At 57.5% G+C, this 23,922-nt stretch overlaps 1 protein-coding gene across 4 annotated transcripts in view; it reads right to left on the bottom strand.

The window, feature by feature from the left end:
* LOC148148881 (uncharacterized) overlaps positions 1-21,057 on the bottom strand; it is a 105,728-nt gene extending 84,671 nt beyond the window's left edge. Inside the window, exons 1-2 of one of the 4 annotated variants that reach the window (XR_015758601.1) lie at positions 20,852-21,053; positions 19,788-19,903 (exon numbers count right to left, since the gene is read on the bottom strand). The gene's annotated coding sequence lies outside the window, so the exon portion shown is untranslated. Of the gene's footprint in view, positions 1-19,787; positions 19,904-20,020; positions 20,572-20,851 lie in introns of those variants that run through there. The other 3 variants (XM_087991802.1, XM_087991801.1, XM_087991803.1) reach the window with 3 other exon arrangements.
* Positions 21,058-23,922: the final 2,865 nt, after the last annotated feature.

Here is a 23,922-nt window from a genome sequence, read left to right as displayed (position 1 = left end):
CGAGGGAGGGACACACACGCAAAGCGAAGGAGGGGCACGCAAACACACACACAGTGAGGGGGATACACGCAGACACACAGCGAGGGAGGAACACACACTGTGAGGGACGGGGACACATACATACAAAGCGAAGGAGGGACACGCGCGCACACACACAGAGAAACACAGAGCAAGGGAGAGACGTGCACACACAGCGAAGGAGGGACAAACACACACATCAAGGGGAGGGCATGTGCACAGAAATTGAGAGGGGGCACACACACAGCGAGAGAGGATACATACAGACACGGCAAGGATGGGACACGCGCACACAGCAAGGTGGTCAAACACTCACACAAAGGGTCGGACACATACACCCAAAGCGAGGGAGTGACACGCACACATACATACACCACACAAACATACAGCAAGGGAGGGACATGCACACACGCACACAAGGGACGGAGACACACACGCAAAGCGAGGGAGACACACACACACACACACACACACACACAAACACAGAGCAAGGGATGGACGTGTGCGCACACAGCAAGGGAGGGACACAAACACACAGCGAGGGAACGACATACAAACACACACAGTGAGGGGGTTACCCGCAGACACACAGCGAGAGAGGGATACACACACATACAGCGAATGAAGGGACACACACATGTCAAGGGGGAGGACATGTGCACACAAATTGAGAGGGGACGCACACAGACACGGCAAGGGTGGGACACGCACTCACACACACACAAGGAACGGACACACAAATTGAGGGAGGGTCACGCAAACATACATACACACACAGAAACACAGAGGAAGGAAGGGGCATGCACACTCGCACACACACAAGGGACGGACACACACGCAAAGCGAGGGAGGTTCACGCACACATATATACACACACACAAATACAGAGCAAGGGAGGGACACGTGCACACACAGCGAGCGTGGGATACTCACAGCGAGAGAGCGACATGCAAACACACACAGTGAGGGGGATACACGCAGACACACAGCGAGGAAGGGACACACACACACAAACAGCGAGGGCGGGACCACACACACACAGAGCGAGGGAAGGACACACACGCACGCACAGTGAGGGAGGGACGCACACACACACAGATACAGCGAAGGGGGATATGCACACACACACACACACACACACACAGCGAGGGGGACCCGCACACTCTCAGCGTGGGAGGGAGACACACTTACACACACATACACACAGAGAGGGAGGGACACGCACGTAAACACACACACACACACATACACAGAGTGAGGGAGGGATATGCACACACACAGTGAGAGAGAGAAACATACACGCAATGCGATGGAGTGACACACAATCAAACAGCGAGTGAGGGACACGCAGTTAAGGGCAGACACACAAACACATACAGTGAGGATGTGACACGTACACACACACAGGGAGGATGGGACACACACACACACACACACACACACACAGAGCGAGCAAGGGACTTGCTGAGACACGCAGCGAGGGAGGGATGCGTGCACACACAGCGAGGGAGGGACACACACACACAGCAAGGGAGGGACACACACACACACAGGGAAGGAGGGACAAGCAGACACACGGCGAGGGGGAGGGCATGTGCACAGAAATTGAGAGGGACACACGCACACACAGCAAGGAGGGACATGCACTCACACACCAACGGGAGATGCGCACATACAGTGAGGGGGATATACGCAAAGAGCAAGGGAGGGATACACACACACACAGCAAGGGAGTGACACGTGCACACACAGTGAGAGAGGGACATGCACACACAGTGAGGGAAGGACATGCACATACACAGCGAGGAAGGGACATGCACACAGACATACACAGAGAGAGGGAGGGATGGAGACACACATACACACACACATAGACACACACAGCGGGCGAGGGACTTGCTGAGACACGCGAGGGAGGGATGCGCGCACACACAGCGAAGGAGGGACACACACACACAGCGAGGGAGGGGCACGGACACACACACACACAGCGAGGGAGGGATACGCACACACAGCAAGGGAGGGACACGCACACACACACAGGGAAGGAGGGACAAGCAGACACACGGCGAGGGGGAGGGCATGTGCACAGAAATTGAGAGGGACACACGCACACACAGCAAGGAGGGACATGCACTCAGACACCAAGGGGAGATATGCACATACAGTGAGGAGGATATACACAAAGAGCAAGGGAGTGACACACACACACACAGCAAGGGAGTGACACGTGCACACACAGTGAGAGAGGAACATGCACACACAGTGAGGGAAGGACATGCACATACACAGCGAGGAAGGGACATGCACACAGACATACACAGAGAGAGGGAGGGATGGAGACACACAAACACACCGAGGGGGGACACGCACACTCACAGCAAGGGAGGGAGACGCACACACAGAGCGAGAGAGAGACACATACACACAATGCGAGGAAGTGACACACACGCAACCAGCAAGCGAGGGACACGCAGCGAAGGGGGACACACACAAACACATACTGTGAGGGTGTGACACATACACACACACAACGAGGAAGGGACACACACACTGACCAAGTGAGACACACACACACACACACACACAGAGCGAGCGAGGGACACTAACAGCGAGCGAGGCACTTGCTGAGACACACAGAGGGAGGAACACGCACACGTACAGCGAGGGAGGGACACGCGCACACACAGCGAGTGATGGATACGCACACACAGCAAGGGAAAGACATGCACACACACAGCGAGGGAGGATCATACACAAACACATAAGCGAGGGAGGGACACACACACACACACACACAGGGAAGGAGGGACACATACACACAGGGAAGGAGGGACAAGCACACACGTGGCGAGGGGGAGCGCATGTGCACAGAAATTGAGAGGGGGCACGCACCCACAGCGAAAGGGGATACGCACAGACACGGCGAAGGAGGGACACACACAGCAAGGAGGGACATGCACTCACACAGCGAGGGGAGATGCGCACACGCAGTGAGGGGGTTATACATAAAGAGCAAGGGAGGGACACAAACACAAGGGACGGACACACACACACATAGGGAGAGAGTGACGCGCACACACAGCAAGAGGGTCTCACACACACAAAGCGAGGGAGAGACACGCACACATACACACAGTTAAGGGGATACACGCAGACACACAGCAAGGCAGGGACACACACACACACACACATTCAGAGCGAGGGAGGGACACTCACATACACTGCAAGAGGGACACACATACTCACAGCAAGAGGGGGACACGCACACACAGTGAGGGAGGGACATGCGCATGCATGAGCACACAAACACAGGCACACAGCGAGAGAGGGACACAAAAATACATGGCAAGGGAGGGACACGCACACACAGAGAGAGCGAGGGAGAGACACACACACATAGCGAGGGTGCGACACATGCACACACATCGAGGGAGGACCACGCTCACACACGCACAGCAAGAGGGACACGCACACATACACACAGTTAAGGCGATACACGCAGACATACAGCGAGGGAGGGACACACAGTGAGGGAGTGACACTCACATACTCACAGCAAGAGGGGGACACACGCGCGCGCGCACACACACAGAGCAAGGGAGAGAGGGACATGCACACAGCGTGGGAGGGACACGCACACACAGCAACAGGGGACATGCACTCACACACGCACAGCAAGAGAGAGAGACACACACATACACACACAGGGGGAACTGACACATACACAGCGAGGGACACGCACACACACACACAGCGAGAGAGGGAAACACACATACACAGCAAGGGAGGCACACACACACACACCAACAGCGAGTGTGGGACCACACACACACACACACACACACACACACAGCGAGGGAGAGGCACATACACACACAGAGCGAGGGAGGGACACACACAGACACAGCGAGGGAAGGATACACACACACAGCGAGGGGACACACACACACACACACACACAGCAGTGGGGAAACGCGCACACACACAGCGAGGGAGGGACACACACACACAGCGAGGGAGGGACACATACACACACACAGCGAGGGAGGGACACATACACAGCGAGGGAGGGACATGTACACACACAGCGAGGGAGGGACACATACACACACAGCGAGGGAGGGACACATACACACACACAGCGAGGGAGGGACACATACACAGCGAGGGAGGGACACGTACACACACAGCGAGGGAGGGACACATACACACACAGCGAGGGAGGGACACATACACACACAGCGAGGGAGGGACACATACACACACAGCGAGGGAGGGACACATACACACACAGCGAGGGAGGGACACATACACACACAGCGAGGGAGGGACACATACACACACACACACAGTGAGGGAGGGACACACACACACACACACACACACACACAGAGTGAGGGAGGGACACACACACACACAGTGAGGGAGAGACACACACACACACACCCAGAAGGGGGGACACGCACACACACAGCGAGTGAGGAACACACACACACACACACACACACACACACACAGCGAGGGAGGGACACACACACACACACAGTGAGGGAGGGACACACACACACACAGCGAGGAAGAGGCACATACACAGACACAGCGAGGGAAGGATACACACACATAGCGAGGGGGGACACGCGCACACACACACAGTGAGGGAGGGACAAGCACACACACACAGTGAGGGAGGGACACGCACACACACACACAGTGAGGGAGGGACATGCGCACACACAGAGCGAGGGTGAGACATGCACACACACAGCAAGAGAGAGACACATACACACAATGCAATGGAGTGACACACAAACAGCGAGTGAGGGACACGCAATGATGAGGGGGTCACACTAACACATACTGTGACGGTGTGACTCGTACACACACGAGGAAGGGGCGCGCGCACACACACACTGAGTGAGAGGCTTGCTGAGACACGCAGCGAGGTAGGGACACGCACACACACAGCGAGGGAGGGACACGCACACACACAGCGAGGGAGGGACACGCACACACACAGCGAGGGAGGGACACGCACACACACAGCGAGGGAGGGACACGCACACACACAGCGAGGGAGGGACACGCTCATACACAGCAAGGAGGTCATGCACTCACACAGCAAGGGGAGTTGAGCACACACAGTGAGGGGGATATACACAAACAGCAAGGGAGGGACACACACATACACAAAAAGCGAGGGAGGGACACACATACTTACACAGCAAGGGAAGGACACTCACATACACTGCAAGAGGAATACACATACACTGCAACAGGGACACACATACTCACAGCAAGAGGGTGACAGGCATACACAGTGAGGGAGGGACACGTGCATGCGTAAGCACAAAATTACAGACACACACAGCGAGCGATGGACACAAACACACAGCCAGGAAGGGATATGCACACACAGCGAGGGAGGGACACGCACACACACAGCGAGGGAGGGACACGCACACACACAGCGAGGGAGGGACACGCACACACATAGCGAGGGAGGGACACGCACACACTGCAAGAATGAGAGACTTGCACACACATAGCGAGGGAGGGACACACACACAGTGAGGGAGGGACACACACACACAGCGAGGGAGGGACATGCACACACAGCGAGGGAGGGACATGCACACACTCAGCGTGGGAAGGACATGCACATACACAGCGAGGAAGGGACATGCACACAGACACACACAGAGTGAGGGAGGGATGGAGACACACACACACACCCCGACCGAGGGGGGACACGCACACTCACAGCGAGGGAGGGAGACGCGCACACAGAGCGAGAGAGAGCCACATACACACAACGCGAGGAAGTGACACACACGCAAACAGTGAGGGAGCAACACGTGCATGAGGAAGCACACAATCACAGACACACACAGCGAGAGAGGGACACGCACACACACAGCCAGGGAGGGACATGCACACACACACAGCCAGGGAGGGACATGCACACACAGCGAGGGACGGACACACACAGAGCAAGAGAGGGACACGCGCACACACAGCGAGGAGGGAGACACATGCTCACACAACGAGGGAGGGCCAAGCACACACACGCACACCAAGAGGGGGACACACACACACACACAAAATAGAGCAAGGGAGGGACACGCACACACAGCGAGGGAGGACACACACGCGCACAGCGAGGAAGGGACACACACACAGACACAGCGAGGAAGGACATTCACGCGCACAAACACAGAGAGCGAGGGACGCACACACAGTGAGGGAGGGACACCCTGAGACACGCAGCGAGGGAGGGAGCATGGACACACACAGCGAGGGAGGGACACGCCTACACACCGCGAGGGGGAGGGCATGTGCACACAAAGTGAGAGGGAGCACACACACGCAAAGCGAGGAAGGGACAAGCACAATACACACACACACAGAGTTGGAGGGACACGCACATACACACAGTGAGGGGATACACGCAGACACACGGCGAGGGAGGGACACACACACGCAAAGCGAAGGAGGGGCACGCAAACACACACAGTGAGGGGGATACACGCAGACACACAGCGAGGGAGGGACACACACTGTGAGGGACGGGGACACATACATACAAAGCGAAGGAGGGACACGCGCGCACACACACAGAGAAACACAGAGCAAGGGAGAGACGTGCACACACAGCGAAGGAGGGACAAACACACACATCAAGGGGAGGGCATGTGCACAGAAATTGAGAGGGGGCACACACACAGCGAGAGAGGATACATACAGACACGGCAAGGATGGGACACGCGCACACAGCAAGGTGGTCAAACACTCACACAAAGGGTCGGACACATACACCCAAAGCGAGGGAGTGACACGCACACATACATACACCACACAAACATACAGCAAGGGAGGGACATGCACACACGCACATATGCACACAAGGGACGGAGACACACACGCAAAGCGAGGGAGGGACACACACACATATACACACACACACACAAACACAGAGCAAGGGATGGACGCGTGCACACACAGCAAGGGAGGGACACAAACACACAGCGAGGGAACGACATACAAACACACACAGTGAGGGGGTTACCCGCAGACACACAGCGAGAGAGGGATACACACACACATACAGCGAATGAAGGGACACACACATGTCAAGGGGGAGGACATGTGCACACAAATTGAGAGGGGATGCACACAGACACGGCAAGGGTGGGACACGCACTCACACACACACAAGGAACGGACACACGGACACACAAATTGAGGGAGGGTCACGCAAACATACATACACACACAGAAACACAGAGGAAGGAAGGGGCATGCACACTCGCACACACACAAGAGACGGACACACACACGCAAAGCGAGGGAGGTTCACGCACACATATATACACACACACAAATACAGAGCAAGGGAGGGACACGTGCACACACAGCGAGTGTGGGATACTCACAGAGAGAGAGCGACATGCAAACACACACAGTGAGGGGGATACACGCAGACACACAGCGAGGAAGGGACACACACACACACACACACACACACAGCGAGGGAGGGACACACACACACACAGCAAGGGAGGGATACACAGCGAGGCAGGGATACGCACGCACCCAGCGAGCAAGAGAGACACACAGCAAGGGAGAGACTTGCGCGTACACACACACACACACACACACACAAAACGAGGGAGGGATATGCGCACACACGCACACACACATACACACACAAACACTCAGAGCGAGGGAGGGACACGCACACACAGCGAGGGAAGGACATGCACACAGCGAGGGAGGGATATACACAAGCACACACAGCGAAGGGAGGGACACACACACACACACACACACAGGGAAGGAGGGACAAGCACACACGCGGCGAGGGGGATGGCATGTGTACAGGAATTGAGAGGGGACACGTACACAGCGAGAGGGGACATGCACAGGCACAACGAGGGAGGACATGCATTCACACAATGAGGGGAGAAGCACAGACACAGTGAGGGGGATATACACAAAATGCAATGGAGGGACACACACACACAAGGCACGCACACACACACAGAGCGAGGGAGTGACACACACACAAAGCGAGGGTGGGACACACACATACACTGCAAGAGGGACACACATACGCAGAGCAAGAAACACACGCAACTAGCAAGTGAGGGACACGCAGCGAAGGGGGACACACACAAACACATACTGTGAGGGTGTGACACATACACACACACACACAACGAGGAAGGGACACACACACACTGACCAAGCGAGACACACACACACAGCGAGCGAGGCACTTGCTGAGACACACAGAGGAAGGAACACGCACACGCACAGCGAGGGAGGGACACGCGCACACACAGCAAGGGAAAGACATGCACACACACAGCGAGGGAGGATCATACACAAACACATACAGCGAGGGAGGGGCACACACACACACACACAGGGAAGGAGGGACACATACACACAGGGAAGGAGGGACAAGCACACGCGAGGCGAGGGGGAGTGCATGTGCACAGAAATTGAGAGGGGGCACGCACCCACAGCGAAAGGGGACACGCACAGACACGGCGAAGGAGGGACACACACAGCAAGGAGGGACATGCACTCACACAGCGAGGGGAGATGCGCACACGCAGTGAGGGGGTTATACATAAAAAGCAAGGGAGGGACACACACACAGTGACGGACACACACACACAGGGAGAGAGTGACGCGCACACACAGCAAGAGGGTCTCACACACACAAAGCGAGGGAGAGACATGCACACATACACACAGTTAAGGGGATACACGCAGACACACAGCAAGGCAGGGACACACACACACACACACACACATACAGAGCGAGGGAGGGACACTCACATACACTGCAAGAGGGACACACATACTCACAGCAAGAGGGGGACACGCACACACAGCGAGGGGGGGACACGCGCATGCGCGAGCACACAAACACAAGCACACAGCGAGAGAGGGACACACAAATACATGGCAAGGGAGGGACTCGCACACACATTGAGAGAGCGAGGGAGAGACACACACACATACACATAGCGAGGGGGCGACACATGCACACACATCGAGGGAGGACCACGCTCACACATGCACAGCAAGAGGGACACGCACACACACACACAGTTAAGGCGATACATGCAGACACACAGCAAGGGAGGGACACACAGACACACAGTGAGGGAGTGACACTCACATACACATCAAGAGGGACACATACTCACAGCAAGAGGGGGACACGTGCACACACACACACACAGAGCAACGGTGAGAAGGAAATGCACACAGCGTGGGAGGGACACGCACACAGCAACGGGGGACATGCACTCACACACGCACAGCAAGAGAGAGACACACACACACATGCACACACAGGGGGAACTGACACATACACAGCGAGGGACACGCACACACACACAGCGAGAGAGGGAAACACACATACACAGCAAGGGAGGCACACGCACGCACACCAACAGCGAGTGTGGGACCACACACGCGCACCCACACACACACACAGCGAGGGAGAGGCACATACACACACAGAGCGAGGGAGGGACACACACAGACACAACGAGGGAAGGACATACACACACAGCGAGGGGGGACACGCACACACACACACAGCGGTGGGGAAACACATACACACACAGCGAGGGGGGACACGCACACACACACAGCGAGGGGGGGACACGCACACGCACAGCGAGGGGGGGACACGCACACGCACAGCGAGGGGGGGACACGCACACGCACAGCGAGGGGGGGACACGCACACGCACAGCGAGGGGGGGACACGCACACGCACAGCGAGGGGGGGACACGCACACGCACAGCGAGGGGGGGACACGCACACGCACAGCGAGGGGGGGACACGCACACGCACAGCGAGGGGGGGACACGCACACGCACAGCGAGGGGGGGACACGCACAGCGAGGGGGTGACACGCACAGCGAGGGGGTGACACGCACAGCGAGGGGGTGACACGCACAGCGAGGGGGGGACACGCACAGCGAGGGGGGGACACGCACAGCGAGGGGGGGACACGCACAGGCACAGCGAGGGGGGGACACGCACACGCACAGCGGGGGGGGACACGCACACGCACAGCGAGGGGGGGACACGCACACGCACAGCGAGGGGGGGACACGCACACGCACAGCGAGGGGGGGACACGCACACGCACAGCGGGGGGGGGACACGCACACGCACAGCGGGGGGGGACACGCACACGCACAGCGGGGGGGGGACACGCACAGCGGGGGGGGGACACGCACACGCACAGCGGGGGGGGACACGCACACGCACAGCGAGGGGGGGACACGCACACGCACAGCGAGGGGGGGACACGCACACGCACAGCGAGGGGGGACACGCACACGCACAGCGAGGGGGGGACACGCACACGCACAGCGAGGGGGGGACACGCACAGCGAGGGGGGGACACGCACAGCGAGGGGGGGACACGCACACACACAGCGAGGGGGGGACACGCACACACACAGCGAGGGGGGGACACGCACACACACAGCGAGGGGGGGACACGCACACACACAGCGAGGGGGGGACACGCACACACACAGCGAGGGGGGACACGCACACACACAGCGAGGGGGGACACGCGCACACACACAGCGAGGGGGGACACGCGCACACACACAGCGAGGGGGGACACGCGCACACACACAGCGAGGGGGGACACGCGCACACACACAGCGAGGGGGGACACGCGCACACACACAGCGAGGGGGGACACGCACACACACAGCGAGGGGGGACACGCACACACACAGCGAGGGGGGACACGCACACACACAGCGAGGGGGGACACGCACACACACAGCGAGGGGGGACACGCACACACACAGCGAGGGGGGACACGCACACACACAGCGAGGGGGGACACGCACACACACAGCGAGGGGGGACACGCACACACACAGCGAGGGGGGACACGCACACACACAGCGAGGGGGGACACGCACACACACAGCGAGGGGGGACACGCACACACACAGCGAGGGGGGACACGCACACACACAGCGAGGGGGGACACGCACACACACAGCGAGGGGGGACACGCACACACACAGCGAGGGGGGACACGCACACACACAGCGAGGGGGGACACGCACACACACAGCGAGGGGGGACACGCACACACACAGCGAGGGGGGACACGCACACACACAGCGAGGGGGGACACGCACACACACAGCGAGGGGGGACACGCACACACACAGCGAGGGGGGACACGCACACACACAGCGAGGGGGGACACGCACACACACAGCGAGGGGGGACACGCACACACACAGCGAGGGGGGACACGCACACACACAGCGAGGGGGGACACGCACACACACAGCGAGGGGGGACACGCACACACACAGCGAGGGGGGACACGCACACACACAGCGAGGGGGGACACGCACACACACAGCGAGGGGGGACACGCACACACACAGCGAGGGGGGACACGCACACACACAGCGAGGGGGGACACGCACACACACAGCGAGGGGGGACACGCACACACACAGCGAGGGGGGACACGCACACACACAGCGAGGGGGGACACGCACACACACAGCGAGGGGGGACACGCACACACACAGCGAGGGGGGACACGCACACACACAGCGAGGGGGGACACACACACACAGCGAGGGGGGACACACACACACAGCGAGGGGGGACACACACACACAGCGAGGGGGGACACACACACACAGCGAGGGGGACACACACACACAGCGAGGGGGACACACACACACAGCGAGGGGGACACACACACACAGCGAGGGGGACACACACACACAGCGAGGGGGACACACACACAGCGAGGGGGGACACACACACAGCGAGGGGGGACACACACACAGCGAGGGGGGACACGTACACACACAGTGAGGGAGGGACACGCACACGCACATAGCGAGGGGTGACACGCACACAGCGAGGGAGGGACACGCACACACACATAGCGAGGGGGGACACGCACACAGCGAGGGAGGGACACGCACACACACACAGTGAGGGAGGGACACACACACACACACACACACACACACAGTGAGGGAGGGACACACACACACAGCGAGGGAGGGACACACACACACAGCGAGGGAGGGACACACACACACACAGTGAGGGAGGGACACGCACACACACAGTGAGGGAGGGACACGCACACACAGTGAGGGAGGGACACGCACACACACAGTGAGGGAGGGACACGCACACACACACAGTGAGGGAGGGACACGCACACACACACACAGTGAGGGAGGGACACGCACACACACAGTGAGGGAGGGACACGCACACACACAGTGAGGGAGGGACGCGCACACACACAGTGAGGGAGGGACGCGCACACACACAGTGAGGGAGGGACGCGCACACACACAGTGAGGGAGGGACACGCACACACACAGTGAGGGAGGGACACGCACACACACACACCGCAGTGGGGAAACGCGCGCACACACAGCGAGGGAGGGACACACACACACCGCAGTGGGGAAACGCGCGCACACACAGCGAGGGAGGGACACATACACACACACAGCGAGGGAGGGACACGCACACACAGCGAGGGGGGACACACACACACAGCGAGGGGGACACACACACACAGCGAGGGGGACACACACACACAGCGAGGGGGACACACACACACAGCGAGGGGGACACACACACACAGCGAGGGGGACACACACACAGCGAGGGGGGACACACACACAGCGAGGGGGGACACACACACAGCGAGGGGGGACACGTACACACACAGTGAGGGGGGGACACGTACACACACAGTGAGGGAGGGACACGCACACGCACATAGCGAGGGGGGACACGCACACAGCGAGGGAGGGACACGCACACACACATAGCGAGGGGGGACACGCACACAGCGAGGGAGGGACACGCACACACACACAGTGAGGGAGGGACACACACACACACACACAGTGAGGGAGGGACACACACACACACACACAGTGAGGGAGGGACACACACACACAGCGAGGGAGGGACACACACACACACAGTGAGGGAGGGACACGCACACACACAGTGAGGGAGGGACACGCACACACAGTGAGGGAGGGACACGCACACACACAGTGAGGGAGGGACACGCGCACACACACACAGTGAGGGAGGGACACGCACACACACACACAGTGAGGGAGGGACACGCACACACACAGTGAGGGAGGGACACGCACACACACAGTGAGGGAGGGACGCGCACACACACAGTGAGGGAGGGACGCGCACACACACAGTGAGGGAGGGACGCGCACACACACAGTGAGGGAGGGACACGCACACACACAGTGAGGGAGGGACACGCACACACACAGTGAGGGAGGGACACGCACACACACACACCGCAGTGGGGAAACGCGCGCACACACAGCGAGGGAGGGACACACACACACCGCAGTGGGGAAACGCGCGCACACACAGCGAGGGAGGGACACATACACACACACAGCGAGGGAGGGACACATACACACACACAGCGAGGGAGGGACACATACACACACACAGCGAGGGAGGGACACACACACACAGCGAGGGAGGGACACACACACACACAGCGAGGGAGGGCCACATACACACACAGCGAGGGAGGGCCACATACACACACACAGCGAGTGAGGGACACATACACACACACAGCGAGGGAGGGAAACACAGACACACACACAGCGAGTGAGGGACACACACACACACACACACAGCGAGGGAGGGACACACACACACACACACACAGTGAGGGAGGGACACACACACACAGCGAGGGAGGGACACACACAGCGAGTGAGGGACACACACACACAGCGAGTGAGGGACACACACACAGCGAGTGAGGGACACACACACACAGCGAGGGAGGGACACACACACACAGCGAGGGAGGGACACACACACACAGCGAGGGAGGGACACACACACACAGCGAGGGAGGGACACACACACACAGCGAGGGAGGGACACACACACACAGCGAGGGAGGGACACACACACACACAGCGAGTGAGGGACACATACACACACAGCGAGTGAGGGACACATACACACACAGCGAGTGAGGGACACATACACACACACAGCGAGTGAGGGACACATACACACACACAGCGAGTGAGGGACACATACACACACACAGCGAGTGAGGGACACATACACACACACAGCGAGTGAGGGACACATACACACACACAGCGAGTGAGGGACACATACACACACACAGCGAGTGAGGGACACATACACACACACAGCGAGGGAGGGAAACACACACACACACAGTGAGGGAGGGACACACACACACAGCGAGTGAGGGACACACACACACACACACAGCGAGTGAGGGACACATACACACACACAGCGAGTGAGGGACACACACACACAGCGAGGGAGGGACACACACACACAGCGAGGGAGGGACACACACACACAGCGAGGGAGGGACACACACACACAGCGAGGGAGGGACACACACACACAGCGAGGGAGGGACACACACACACAGCGAGGGAGGGACACACACACACAGCGAGGGAGGGACACACACACACAGCGAGGGAGGGACACACACACACAGCGAGGGAGGGACACACACACACAGCGAGGGAGGGACACACACACACAGCGAGGGAGGGACACACACACACAGCGAGGGAGGGACACACACACACAGCGAGGGAGGGACACACACACACAGCGAGGGAGGGACACACACACACAGCGAGGGAGGGACACACACACACAGCGAGGGAGGGACACACACACACAGCGAGGGAGGGACACACACACACAGCGAGGGAGGGACACACACACACAGCGAGGGAGGGACACACACACACAGCGAGGGAGGGACACACACACACAGCGAGGGAGGGACACACACACACACAGCGAGGGAGGGACACACACACACACAGCGAGGGAGGGACACACACACACACAGCGAGGGAGGGACACACACACACACAGTGAGGGAGGGACACACACACACACCCAGAAGGGGGGACACGCACACACACAGTGAGGGAGGGACACGCACACACACCGACAGAGAGTGTGGGACCACACACACACACACAGCGAGGGAGAGGCACATACACAGACACAGCGAGGGAAGGATACACACACATAGCGAGGGGGGACACGCACACAGCGAGGGAGGGACACGCACACACACACACACACACACACACACACAGTGAGGGAGGGACATGCGCACACACAGAGCGAGGGTGAGACATGCACACACACAGCAAGAGAGAGACACATACACACAATGCGATGGAGTGACACACACAAACAGCGAGTGAGGGACACGCAATGACGAGGGGGTCACACTAACACATACTGTGACGGTGTGACTCGTACACACACGAGGAAGGGACACGCGCGCACACACACACATACACTGAGCGAGAGGCTTGCTGAGACACGCAGCGAGGTAGGGACACGCACACACACAGCGAGGGAGGGACACGCTCATACACAGCAAGGAGGTCATGCACTCACACAGCAAGGGGAGTTGAGCACACACAGTGAGGGGGATATACACAAACAGCAAGGGAGGGACACACACATACACAAAAAGCGAGGGAGGGACACACATACTTACACAGCAAGGGAAGGACACTCACATACACTGCAAGAGGAATACACATACACTGCAACAGGGACACACATACTCACAGCAAGAGGGTGACAGGCACACACAGTGAGGGAGGGACACGTGCATGCGTAAGCACAAAATTACAGACACACACAGCGAGAGGTGGACACAAACACACAGCCAGGAAGGGATATGCACACACAGCGAGGGAGGGACGCGCACACACACAGCGAGGGAGGGACACGCACACACAGCGAGGGGGGGACACGCACACACAGCGAGGGGGGGACACGCACACACACAGCGAGGGGGGGGACACGCACACACACAGCGAGGGGGGGACACGCACACACACAGCGAGGGGGGGACACGCACACACACAGCGAGGGGGAGACACGCACACACACAGCGAGGGGGGGACACGCACACACACAGCGAGGGGGGGACACGCACACACACAGCGAGGGGGGGACACGCACACACACAGCGAGGGGGGGACACGCACACACTGCAAGAATGAGAGACTTGCACACACATAGCGAGGGAGGGACACACACACACAGCGAGGGAGGGACACGCACACACACAGTGAGGGGGGACACGCACACACACATAGCGAGGGGGGACACGTACACAGCGAGGGAGGGACACGCACACACAGTGAGGGGGGACACGCACACACACAGTGAGGGGGGACACGCACACACACAGTGAGGGGGGACACGCACACACACAGTGAGGGAGGGACACACACACACACAGTGAGGGAGGGACACACACACACACAGTGAGGGAGGGACACACACACACACAGTGAGGGAGGGACACACACACACACACTGAGCGAGGGACACACACACACACACACACACACAGTGAGGGAGGGACACACACACACACACAAACACACAGTGAGGGAGGGACACACACACACACACACACACACAGTGAGGGAGGGACACACACACACACAATGAGGGAGGGACACGCACGCACACACACAGTGAGGGAGGGACACGCACGCACACACACAGTGAGGGAGGGACACGCACGCGCACACACAGTGAGGGAGGGACACGCACACACACACAGTGAGGGAGGGACACGCACACACACACAGTGAGGGAGGGACACGCACACACACAGTGAGGGAGGGACACGCACACACACAGTGAGGGAGGGACACGCACACACACAGTGAGGGAGGGACACGCACACACACACACAGTGAGGGAGGGACACGCACACACACAGTGAGGGAGGGACACACACACACAGTGAGGGAGGGACACACACACACAGTGAGGGAGGGACACGCACACACACAGTGAGGGGGGACACGCACACACACAGTGAGGGGGGACACGCACACACACATAGCGAGGGGGGACACGCACACAGCGAGGGAGGGACACGCACACAGTGAGGGGGGACACGCACACAGTGAGGGGGGACACGCACACACACAGTGAGGGGGGACACGCACACACAGTGAGGGAGGGACACACACACACACAGTGAGGGAGGGACACACACACACACACACACAGTGAGGGAGGGACACACACACACACAGTGAGGGAGGGACACACACACACACACAATGAGGGAGGGACACGCACACACACACACACAGTGAGGGAGGGACACGCACACACACAGTGAGGGAGGGACACGCACGCACACACACAGTGAGGGAGGGACACGCACGCACACACACAGTGAGGGAGGGACACGCACACACACAGTGAGGGAGGGACACACACACACAGTGAGGGAGGGACACACACACACAGTGAGGGAGGGACACACACACACAGTGAGGGAGGGACACACACACACACACACACACACAGTGAGGGAGGGACACACACACACACACACACACAGTGAGGGAGGGACACACACACACACACACAGTGAGGGAGGGACACACACACACACACAATGAGGGAGGGACACGCACACACACACACAGTGAGGGAGGGACACGCACACACACAGTGAGGGAGGGACACGCACACACACAGTGAGGGAGGGACACGCACGCACACACACAGTGAGGGAGGGACACGCACACACACACAGTGAGGGAGGGACACGCACACACACAGTGAGGGAGGGACACGCACACACACAGTGAGGGAGGGACACGCACACACACAGTGAGGGAGGGACACGCACACACACAGTGAGGGAGGGACACGCACACACACAGTGAGGGAGGGACACGCGCACACACACACAGTGAGGGAGGGACACGCGCACACACACACACAGTGAGGGAGGGACACGCGCACACACAGTGAGGGAGGGACACGCGCACACACACAGTGAGGGAGGGACACGCGCACACACACAGTGAGGGAGGGACACGCGCACACACACACAGTGAGGGAGGGACACGCGCACACACACACAGTGAGGGAGGGACACGCGCACACACACACAGTGAGGGAGGGACACGCGCACACACACACACACAGTGAGGGAGGGACACGCGCACACACACACACACACACAGTGAGAGAGGGACAAGCACACACACACAGTGAGGGAAGGACACACACACACACACACACACAGTGAGGGAGGGACACGCACACACACACAGTGAGGGAGGGACACGCACACACACACAGTGAGGGAGGGACACGCACACACACACACAGTGAGGGAGGGACACGCACACACACAGCAAGAGAGAGACATATACACACAATGCGATGGAGTGACACACACAAACAGCGTTTGAGGGACACGCAGTGATGAGGGGGTCACACTAACACATACTGTGACGGTGTGACTCGTACACACACGAGGAAGGGGCACGCGCACACACACACACAGTAAGCGAGAGGCTTGCTGAGACACGCAGCGAGGTAGGGACACGCTCATACAGAGCGAGGGAACGACATGCACACACACAGAGTGGGAGAGACACATGCACACACAGCGAGGGAGGGACACGCACACACACAGCAAGGGGAGTTGAGCACACACAGTGAGGGGGATATACACAAACAGCAAGGGAGGGACACACACACACACACAAAAAGCGAGGGAGGGACACACATACTCACTCAGCAAGGGAAGGGCACTCACATACACTGCAAGAGGGATACACATACACTGCAACAGGGACACACATACTCACAGCAAGAGGGTGACCCGCACACACAGTGAGGGAGGGACACGCGCATGCGTAAGCACAAAATTACAGACACACACAGCGAGAGATGGACACAAACACACAGCCAGGAAGGGATATGCACACACAACGAGGGAGGGACGCGCACACACAACGAGGGAGGGACACGCACACACACACAGCGAGGGAGGGACACGCACACACACACAGCGAGGGAGGGACACGCACACACACACAGCGAGGGAGGGACACGCACACACACACAGCGAGGGAGGGACACGCACACACACACAGCGAGGGAGGGACACGCACACACACACAGCGAGGGAGGGACACGCACACACTGCAAGAATGAGAGACTTGCGCACACACACAGCGAGGGAGACTCACACACACACACAGTGAGGAAGGGACACGCACACACACACACAGTGAGGGACACTTCAGTCTCTACAACATGCCTTGTCTCAATAGTCTCCAGTTATTGGAGGAGGAGACTATTGAGACAAGGCATGTTGTAGAGACTGAAGCAAGTTACAGCGATACGGATGGTCATCTGGACTGGAGGTTTCAAATATGTGAAATAATTGGTGAGAGGGGAGGAGATGACAGAGATAGGAACTGTTATAGGAGTTAGAATGATTGAAGACACTGGTCCTCAATACAAGCCATAGATAGTGTTGGAGAGAGAAAGATCCCAGGCAGCATTACCACCCTCTCGTGGGAGGCCTGCTTTCCCCTCAGTTGTTCTGATGCTCCCTAAGAAAGCACATGCCTGGACTGATAACTGGGAACTCCTGATTCTGTCTCATTACAACAAAACTTGCAGCAGGCGTGGTGATTGAGCCTGGGTTGTGTTTGTACTGTGCTCCCCCTCCAGCACTTTCTCTATGTCATGTCTTGTTAGCTGATGTTTGGATCCCCCTTATTACTTTCTACTCTGTGCACTGGAATGATCTTACCTGGCAGCAGGATTTATTGAAGACTCCCAACCTCCCTGACTTTGTCTTTCTGGCTGACCAACCATCGTCCCAACCAGCAGTTGGCAAGTCTATTGAGTCAGGAACTCCATGAGTACCTGTAGAAGACACAGAAATAGGCAGAATGGGAAATTAGACTAATGCTTTGAGGGTTACACATATAGAATGGCACTGAGCCCACAGCGATCTGGAAAATCCCAGTCTCCATTCCTGACCTGTGCTGCCTCATCTCTCTGGAGTGGAGAATTCTGTTGGCTCATGACCTGGAGTAGCTTCAAAAGTGAGAGACGGTGACAGAGGCAGCAATTAGACCCACACAGTGAGGGATACCACATGGAGAGGTACTGAGTCACATCACCAGAGTGCTGGGTCAAACAATTGTGCAGGAAGAAAGGGTTTTGATTCATGTTGCACTGGGATATACAAACTGTGAGCAGGCGAAGTGATGGCCTAGTGGCAGTATTGTGTGGCAATTTATCCAGAAACTCAGCAAGTGTTCTCTGGACACAGGTTCAAATCCCACCATTGCAAATGATTGAATGTGAAGTAACTGCTTCAAAAACGATGTAATTAAAAACCTGTAAATGAATATTAAACAATTGCTGATGTTAAGAAAAACCCATCGGGTGCATTCCTGTCTTTAGTGAAGTAATCTAAGATGGGACTGGGATCTCGCAGGTATGACAGAACAACAGCTGAGGGAGGGACAGGACAGGCAGCTCAATGTTCCAGGGGACAGATGCTGCAGGAAGGACAGAAGGGGAGCTGAGAGAGGAGGAGAGCTGCTGGTTCTGACTGGGTGAACCATCCCAGCAGGACTGAGAGAGGATATTCCTGCGGGACCGCCCAGTGACGCTGTGTCCGTGGGATTAATCAGTAACAATGGGTCTTCCCTTTCCTCTGATTGTTCTACAGACCCCGAGAGCCCCGCCCTCCTGCACCTTGACCTTCTCAAGATGGCGGCCTGGAGCGCTCCGTCTTCCCTCAAACAAATGGCGGCCGTGACCCTGGGCCGTTTCCCTGATCAGAGACCGCCGCCTCCTTACCCAGGACTGGAGGGTGTTTTTCGAGTTATTTTTAACTTGTATCCAGGATTTGTGAAATCTCTCCGCTCCTTTCTCCCAGCGAGACTCCCACACACCGGCTCTGATCACCGCTCTCTGAAGCCGATCGCAGTCGCTGCCGGAGAAAGCAGCTCCATGTCTCTCTCTCTCTCTCTGTGTGTCCTGACCAATGTGATACTGCGCATGCTCCACATGGAAACTAAACTGCGCGTGCGTCTGAGAGTATCGGTGAGTTTATAGAGAATATTCATATCAGCACAGCATCATGGATCAAATATTAGTCATTAACAATTACCCTGTCGACTTACAGTCATTGAGATGATTACTATGCAAATGGATTATTCGGTCCAACTTAACCATATTAGCCAGGTAGGTAAATTACCAATCGTTCTGGGAGTTTGAAAATAAATTTCTTACTCGAGTTGTGTAAACCGACCTGTGAATTATTCACGCCGATCTGTGAATTAGATTAGATTAGATTACTTACAGTGTGGAAACAGGCCCTTCAGCCCAACAAGTCCACTCCGACCCGCCGAAGCGCAACCCACCCATACCCCTACATTTACCCCTTACCTAACACTACGGGCAATTTAACATGGTCAATTCACCTGACCTGCACATCTTTAGATTGTGGGAGGAAACCGGAGCACCCGGAGGAAACCCACGCAGACACGGGGAGAATGTGCAAACTCCACACAGTTAGTCGCCTGAGGCAGGAATTGAACCCGGGTCTCAGGCGCTGTGAGGCAGCAGTGCTAACCACTGTGCCACCGTGCCGCCCATTATTCTCAGCTCGTCCCCTACACTATTGCAAAATCACCCATGTGTTTATCTAAGAATTGTTTAAATCTCCCTAATGTACGTTATCAGATTTACATCTCAACTATTTCTTAAAAATCTCACATTGATTCATGGGAGAGGTTTAATGCTCCACTATGTAGTGAGAATGATCAATCCTGCAAAATAGTTTGCTTTCTTACCAATCCTAAAGCGTTCACTCCCCGAGAATGCTTTGGCCCCGCTTCTCACTCACTCTGGTTAGATGACCGGCCGCTGCTCGGTCCTCCTGTTCCGCCCCTTCCTCTCAATTGTGGAGTTGATTCAGACGCGACTCAGCAGGCTAAGGGAGAAGGGAAGTTGGAGTCGATGCCTTGTCATGTGGTGAAAGTATCCCGAATCTTGGATCGAGAGGCCTGAGTTTATTTCACAGCTTGTTCAGGTGTATTTAATAACAACTTTATTAAGAATAAACAAGGGAAGGCAGGAACAAAGTAAAAACAATGTGGTGGGGCTCTCAGTGCTCTGGTGATTTTAGTCTTTACCATGTGTTTCAGGTCCCCAGGGCATCCCAGTACAGACTGTGCCACTCCTCCTTGTGCACAGCCAGATACCACGATTGTGGGGCAAAGTGATGTGGTGGGGTACGGATTCTGGATTAGTGGTGCTGGAAGAGCACAGCAGTTCAGGCAGCATCCGAGGAGCAGTAAAATCGACGTTTCGGGCAAAAACCCTTCATCCGGAATAAAGGCAGAGAGTCTGAAGCGTGGAGAGATAAGCTAGAGGAGGGTGGGAGTGGGGAGAAAGTAGCGTAGAGTACAATAGGTGAGTGGGGGAGGGGATGAAGGTGATAGGTGGGGGGCGGTCGGAGGGTGGAGTGGACAGTTGGAAAAGAAAATAGGCAGGCAGGACAAGTCAGGACAAGTCACAGGGACAATGTTGAGCTCGAAGTTTGGAACTGGGATGAGGCGGGGGAAGGTGAGATGAGGGAACTGTTGAAGTCCCCAATGATGCCCTGGGGTTGAAGTGTTGCGAGGCGGAAGATGAGGCGTTCTTCCTCCAGGGGTCTGGTGGTGAGGGAGCGGCGGTGAAGGAGGTCCAGGACCTCCATGTCCTCAGCAGGGTGGGAGGGAGAGTTGAAATGTTGGGCCACAGGGCGGTGGGGTTGATTGGTGTGGGTGTCTCGGAGATGTTCCCTAAAGCGCTCTGCTAGGAGGTTTCCAGTCTCCCCAATGTAGAGGAGACCCCATCGGGAGCAACAGATACAATAAATAATATTAGTGGATGTGCAGGTAAAACTTTGGATATGTAAGGCTCCTTTAGGGCCTTGGATAGAGGTGAGAGAGGAGGTGTGGGTGCAGGTTTTGCAATACCTGCGGTGACAGGGGAAGGTGCCAGGTTGGGAGGGTGGGTTGTGATGGGCGTGGACCTGACCAGGTAGTCACGGAGGGAACGGTCTTTGCGGAAGGCAGAAAGGGGTGGGGAGGGAAATATATCCCTGGTGATGGGGTCTGTTTGGAGGTGGCAGAAATGTCGGCGGATGATTTGGTTTATGCAAAGATTAGTGGGGTGGAAGGTGAGCACCAGGGGCGTTCTGTCCTTGTTACGGTTGGAGGGGTGGGGTTTGAGTGCGGAGGTGCGGGATGTGGACGAGATGCGTTGGAGGAGGTCATCTTTAACCACGTGGGAAGGGAAATTGCGGTCTCTAAAGAAGGAGGCCACCTGGTGTGTTCTGTGGTGGAACTGATCCTCCTGGGAGCAGATACGGCGGAGGCGGAGGAATTGGAATACGGGATGGCATTTTTGCAAGAGGTAGGGTGGGAAGAGGTGTAATCCAGGTAGCTGTGGGAGTCGGTGGGTTTGTAAAAATGTCAGTGTCAAGTCGGTTGTCATTAATGGAGATGGAGAGGTCCAGGAAGGGGAGGGTGGTGTCAGAGATGGTCCAGGTAAATTTAAGGTCAGGGTGGAATGTGTTGGTGAAATTGATGAATTGCTCAACCTACTCGCGGGAGCACGAGGTGGAGCCAATGCAGTCACCAATGTAGCGGAGGAAGAGGTGGGGAGTGGTGCTGGTGTAATTACGGAAGATCAACTGTTCTACGTAGCCAACAAAGAGACAGGCATAGCTGAGGCCCATACGTGTTCTCATGGCTACTCCTTTGGTCTGGAGGAAGTGGGAGGATTCGAAGGAGAAATTGTTAAGGTTGAGGACCAGTTCGGCCAAACGAATGAGAGTGTCGGTGGAAAGGTACTTTTGGGGACGTTGGGAGAGGAAA

This window comes from Chiloscyllium plagiosum, unplaced genomic scaffold, assembly GCF_037043375.1.
Source record: "Chiloscyllium plagiosum isolate Xiang-an unplaced genomic scaffold, Cpla_swu_hap1 HiC_scaffold_11, whole genome shotgun sequence".
Taxonomy (NCBI): domain Eukaryota; kingdom Metazoa; phylum Chordata; class Chondrichthyes; order Orectolobiformes; family Hemiscylliidae; genus Chiloscyllium; species Chiloscyllium plagiosum.
Note: the sequence above shows the minus strand (reverse complement) of the source record. Positions and strands in the feature narration are given on the sequence as shown.